A 6,073-nucleotide genomic window follows, 5' to 3' on the forward strand; every position below is an offset into this window, starting at 1 on the left:
GCTGGGTTTTAAAACTCTGTGGGGATTAAGAACTCAGCCTCCTTGAAATTCAGAGTGAGACATTTTGCTTCCTGGAGATGTGGGCCCTGGGGATTGAGATCCCTGGGGTGCAGCCAGATGAGCTGACAGCTAATAGCTTTGCAGGGCTTACCCTCCCTTTTCTTAGGAAAAGGCTGCAGAAAGAAGTGTGCTAAAAACTGTGGGCTGAAGAGGCAGCAAGTGGAAGTTCAGGTGCTATTTGTGTTTCTTCCTGGGTACCAGGCAAGTGTGTTTTGTTATTTTATCTGTGGTTCAGTATTATTGTTAACAATGATGACATGCTTAAATCTCTAATGGGGCTTAAACTGATATCTGCCTTCTGTACGTGCATTCTCTCCTGCATAGTTTTCAGCACTGGATTCTTCTATTGTGAATTCGAATGCCTTGTCCCCTGAGCATTGCAGGGTGTTGCTACAGCCAAACATTGGTTTGATGCCATGCTTTTCCCAGCATTGCTGTGTAAGAGTAGTCACAATGGGTCACACCATGGGTGTGATCTCTTCAGTAGAAGCTGTAAGAGGAGCGAGTTGACATAAGGCAGAGGAATGTTTCCCCTGGTCTAAATTTTTCAGCTTCTGTCAGGCGGTAATTTAGTGCCTCCTTGAGCCAGGGTTTGCTTCTGTCCTGTCATAGCTATTACTCACCAGTGAGCCATACCTTCATGAGCCCGTCCTATCTACGCTGGAGACTTTCCAAGCTTTTTCTCTCTTTGCCACTCTCTGACAAGTTCCCCTATGGATGGTGAGTTTTGCTGACACTATCCACAGTGCTCTTTTCTGGGAACACAACAGTTGATTCGTTCAGGGGGCAAAGGAGTCCCCACAGGCATACTGCAGGTCCAGTGGAATCTGAAGGCGTAGAAATGCCAAAAATGTCCCCCGTTGCCAAATCCAGAGCTGCTTCCTGCTCCATGCTTCTTTGCATCATTGGCCACCGAGCTGCAGTCGCTCCTGGTGCGTTAAAAGCACCGCAAGGGGGAACTCTTTCGTTAATTCTTCCAACACTTTTTTCATGCGCGTTGTTAGTCAAAAAGCAGAACCAAAACACCATGAAGGCGTGCTTAAAGGACAAGTGCTTTGCCTCGGGTTACGTCCAAACAGCCTAACACTCTTTGTATCACCACAGGGGAGCTCCTTCCAGCAGCCAAAAACTTGGTCATCAACTTCCCACCCCGGCTGCTTTTTAGCTCTATAATTTACTGTATGATAAATGTAGATCTAATTACAGCGGGCAAGTTTTATGTATAGAGAACCAAAGCAAGAAAGAAAAGCTATTTTTAAAGTTTTTCCACATTTTTAATGAGTTGGTTAGAAATTGTTTGCTGAATGTAAGATGTTTCCAGAAATTTATACATTTAAGAATTTAATAACTGTTCAAACTAACAGGAAAACAAGAAGAAAAAAGACAATTCTGTATTTTTAGTGTGCAATTTTAAGTATTTTCTGCCATCATAAATGTGGTTTGTTTCCTTTAAACCGGTAACAACAGTGTTTACTCTTTGCTGCTTGTGTTAGATTTTCTTCCTTTATAGTTGATTGTAATTTCTATAACTGAAACAAAAAGAAGCCTCTCCTGATTCTTAGAAGCAGAGGGCTGGCTTAGGGAATTAGAGACATCAGAAAGAAAGCAACCTTCAGATTCACCTTTTCTCTGATTTTTCACTTTGGACAGTGCAAACATGGCAGCTGAACTTGTGAGAGGTGCACTGCTTCCTCCACATCTTACCTGAGAAATGAGTTCCAGAGCTCCCTGCAAAGTAAATGTTCTAATTATGTGGTAGGAAGGAGATTCTTTAAATTCTGCAGAAATTAAGACGTGTCATCTGCTTAACATCTTAGCATCTGTTACTGCCTCTTGCACATTTCTCCACTGCATCAGCCTGAAGGACGCTTTCCTGGACATTTCAGAGGAAAAACAATTAAAATCCTTGAAACTGAGAAGAAATTGTCCCCTTCTGCAGTGGGATGAAGCATGTAAGGCATTTCATCCCCTCCTTATTTCTCAGTTTAGTGCATGTTTGTCTGGGTGAGTTCAACTATCCCTTTAAATAAGAATATAGGAGGGTACAGCATAACCTTAAATCCCATGGTAATCTTTAACGATGTGGTAATGTCATCCTGAAATACATTCCTTGCCAACTGCTGACCCCTGTGCAGTTGTTGCCCTCTGTGCTTACATGAATTTGTTTCAGATAGGCTGTTAAGAACTCACACACTTCTAACCTGTTTATTGTTTTTCTTTTCTCAAACTCTGCTGTTGTCTGGCAGGAAGGAAGTAACAATTTAATTCTGGCTAACTGCTCGTGCAGTAGGCATAACGTTAGGGCAGAATGTGTTCAGAGCACTGGGAGAGGTGCTAAGGCACTGGGAGCTTCAGACCCAGGTGTGCAGTGCAGGGAGAGGCATGTGGGCATTGCCAGGAGGGTTAATGTTTTGCCCAGAGCTGACTGAGACTTCTTAGAGAGGTCCTGCTGCTTGCTTTGGTTCCCTCGATGTTTTTTTACATGCTCTTCTTCTTCGTTGGCTGCAGTGTGAACACAGAGTAGCAGGTAGAAGCGAGTGTATTGAAAGTGCCCGTGCAGATAGAACCCTGAAAGTGCACTGCAGCAATGGATATGTTGTGCCCTCGTAGTATTCCCAACGGAGCTCGTGTTTACTGAGAGTCGGGTAACAGCTACGTAACTGCCAGCAATGATGTGTTTTTCTGTGCCTTCTGTTTTAATTGCAGTTCAGGCAAATTATGCCCCCTATTTCTTCGATAATGGAGCCAGGAGCACAAATGGGAACATGGCACTCCTCAGCCTTTCCGAGGACACACCAGTTGGTCAGTATGCAGACACGTATGGTTAAAGTATGGAACTGAAGCCGGTTGGTCTTTTGCTTGGCAATATGCATTTTGTCATAGGTGGTGCTAAACACTGTGGGTTTTCTTCTCAAGTTTTTGATTTACAGTGGCACATCGGAATTGCAGCTGTAATTTAAAGTGTGACATTTTGCTCCCCTTTCCTCAGTCCGTGAGTCTGCTCATAGCATCAGAGTATGGACCTTTGGGATCTTCTCATTAGTGCTGTAAATCTTGATGAGAAGAAAGCACAAAATTATCGCTGATAACTTTGTCAGCCCTGTTAAGAACAAGCTGTACATTGCAAAGTGAGAGGTGTGGTTTTCTGTGAGGAGTTACCGCGTTCCTCATGTGCAGCACAAATGGTAGAGCACGTTTCTGCTTAGAGTAAGAATTGCTTGGTAACAACAGTTTCTTTTGAAACAAGTTCAGTTTTGTTTCACTGAAAACTCAAAAACTGATGCATTCTCTGACTGAATGTTTTGTGGTGGGCTTAAACATTTCCTTTTAAACTGTAATTGCAGTTGAAGGAAATTAAATAGAACAAATAGATGATTATTAATCAGTGTTTCCCGTGGGGAAAAGGACAACTTCTTATCAGCTAAAAAATGTTACATATCTAAAACCACTCTGATGAAGACCTCCAGGTCTAGCACTAAGATTTTCTTTAGGCTTTGCTCATTTGTAAAGAAAAGCACTCGCTATTGTCAAAGGAGTACCAGAGCACCCATTTTCTCTCACACTTGTGTGCAGAACAGGGAGATGTCTGCACTCTTGCGTCTGTCTGGAGCTGCAGGCAGGCAAAGGAGAGTGTGCATGCCCAGGCAGCCATATGGCCATGAGGAGTCAGGGGTTGTGTCAGCTGCCTCATCTGCAGTGCTACTATTGTTCATGACTACAAACTTTGGCCAGAATGCATCTACGTTAGCTGGTCTGTACTTGCAGTTTGCTTTATAAATGTGTTCAGCTACCCCTGAAGTTTCACTGTCAGCTCAGTGGGACGTGTAACTAAGAAAGAACTGAAGGCTTTTTTTTGTTTTGTTTTTTTTTTTTTTTTTTTTTTTTTTTTTTTTTTTTTTTATTTTTTTTTTTTTTTTTTTTCTTGCAAGAACTGTAACAGGACCGGAAACAGAATTGGATGTGCAAAAGCTGACTGGCCTCCACCTCTGCAGTGTTTCTCTGGTGTGATGTTAAGAAGATTGGCTGAGGCCAAGGTGGTTCTCTTGTCTGCTGCTGAACACAGCTTTGATCGTGTCTAATGATTAAGGTCTTATATAAGGCACGAGCAACCAGTCCTAGTTCTTTAATTTTCCTTGGCATTTTTAGTTTACTGATAGATATTCTGGTGGTCAAGGTATTAGACTGCCTGTAAAAGGACCTGGGCTTCGTCTCTGGAGGTGCCACAAAAATATGACCCTCTAACTACCCCCAAAACCAGACAACTCTAGAGATCTTCCTCATCTCAAACAAGGGGAGTGAGATCATCCTATGCTTGGGGTACAACTACATCCTACAGAGACAATGGCTCTCACCATTTCTGTAAACAGCTACTAAAGGGATCGCATCCATGTGCCCACTCTGGAGAAATCTGAGAAGTTCTGCTGATCAAATATATTTTGATTCCATATTTTTTAAAAAGGCAGATTGCTCCAGATAGTCTGTTAAATATTAAAAGGGTGTATTCATACATGCAAACTCTGCACGCTGTTGACCCAGTCGGATGATATTGAATAAGATATTAATTAATGCAGTTGGCCGTCAGGTGCCAACTTTTACATGGTCTTTGATGAATTCCCATAAAATGCATCATGGTAGTTTGAATGCCACAAAGAAGAAAAATGACTTTTGTAAGTTAGTCCCAATCTATAACCTATGAAGTGCTTTAAGACTCCTTTTTCACTTTAGAGATACCTGGGTGTTCTCCACACGGCTAGTTATTCTGGCTTTTGTGATTTTCTGATTTTTTTTTTTTTTTTTTTTTTTTTCTTTTATATGCTTTGTTTTGTTAGTGCAAAGACATTGTATTACAATACATCTTTTCATTACCTTTGGCCACACGTTAGTAGGAAAATGAACAGATTCACGTAAATCAGCTCCAGTCATAATGTGTTCTTCACATTCCAATCCAGGTTTCAGAGAAAGTGAGGATCCTTGTAACGGATGCTAATGATGAGAGCCCAGAGTTTATCAATACACCTTACATAGTCCAAGTCCCAGAGGTTGGTGAAGTTTCTTTGCATACTGTATTTCAGTAGAATGTAAAGAAGAGCGAGCTGGTGTGCTTCCAGTAAAGTCACAAGATGTGGAGGACGAACTCGCATTCTTATGGGGTTTGGCCAAAGTCAGTTCGGACTTAAGGCACTCTTTCTCTGTCTCCTTACATGCTCCATTTTCACTTCTTGTAGTTCTGCTGGTTTGCCACTTCTGTCTCACTGTAGTATCTGGTTTTGGTCACAGAACTCTCCTTCTGGCAGCAGTATCTTTAAGATTGAGGCAGTTGACAGAGACACCGGTTCTGGAGGAAGTATCACCTACTTCTTGCAGGTAAAGTATTTTCTGTACTTTTAAGACTCACCTCTCATTTAAGATTCAGAGGATTGAGCTGCTACCAGTGCCTATAGGGCCAATTCTGTAGCATGCACAAGAAAATAAGCTTTGGCAAATGGCTACTGTCTGCCATGAAGCAGTCAAGCACAGCCTGGCAGGCAGGCGTTGGAGCTGGGGGTCTCCACTGTCACTCTGGCACATCACAGCACAGCTCCTGTTGGCCCCTTCTTTGGCTGGATGGGAGAGCAAGTCTAATTTGTAACCCTGTGTGCAGGTGGGATATCAAAAGCACAATATAGCTTCCTTCAGAAGGAAAAGTGCATGGAAACCCTGTCTGTACTTGGATGCAGCAGGCTGGTGCAAAATTGAAACCTGTATCGCAGTATAGAGTGCTACCTGTTCTTTTGATGAAGCCAGTGCCCACTGCAACCAGCCTTCCTGGTGTTGCCCTCTGGGGAAGAACAGAAAGCTTTCATATTTGAAGCTGGACAAACATTTATGTGCCAAAAGGGCAACTTTTTAGGCAATGCCCTTCAAATCCACTATTTCTGTAAGCATTTTCCTCCAGATGAGCGGTAGTTTCCCTTATTCAAAAGGCAGTGGAATTAAAAAAAAAAAAAAAAAAAAAAAAAAAAAAAAAAAAAAA

At 42.2% G+C, this 6,073-nt stretch overlaps 1 long non-coding RNA gene across 1 annotated transcript; it reads left to right on the forward strand.

Annotated features, from left to right (window-relative positions):
* Positions 1–1,478: 1,478 nt before the first annotated feature.
* LOC122171052 lies at positions 1,479–5,424 on the forward strand. The gene is made up of 3 exons (XR_006171897.1): positions 1,479–2,862; positions 5,010–5,099; positions 5,338–5,424. It is a non-coding gene; the product is annotated as an uncharacterized LOC122171052 (long non-coding RNA).
* The last annotated feature ends 649 nt before the right edge of the window (positions 5,425–6,073 follow it).

Source organism: Centrocercus urophasianus, unplaced genomic scaffold, assembly GCF_019232065.1.
Source record: "Centrocercus urophasianus isolate 14NV4802_14NV808 unplaced genomic scaffold, USGS_Curo_1.0 seq_788, whole genome shotgun sequence".
Taxonomy (NCBI): Eukaryota; Metazoa; Chordata; class Aves; order Galliformes; family Phasianidae; genus Centrocercus; species Centrocercus urophasianus.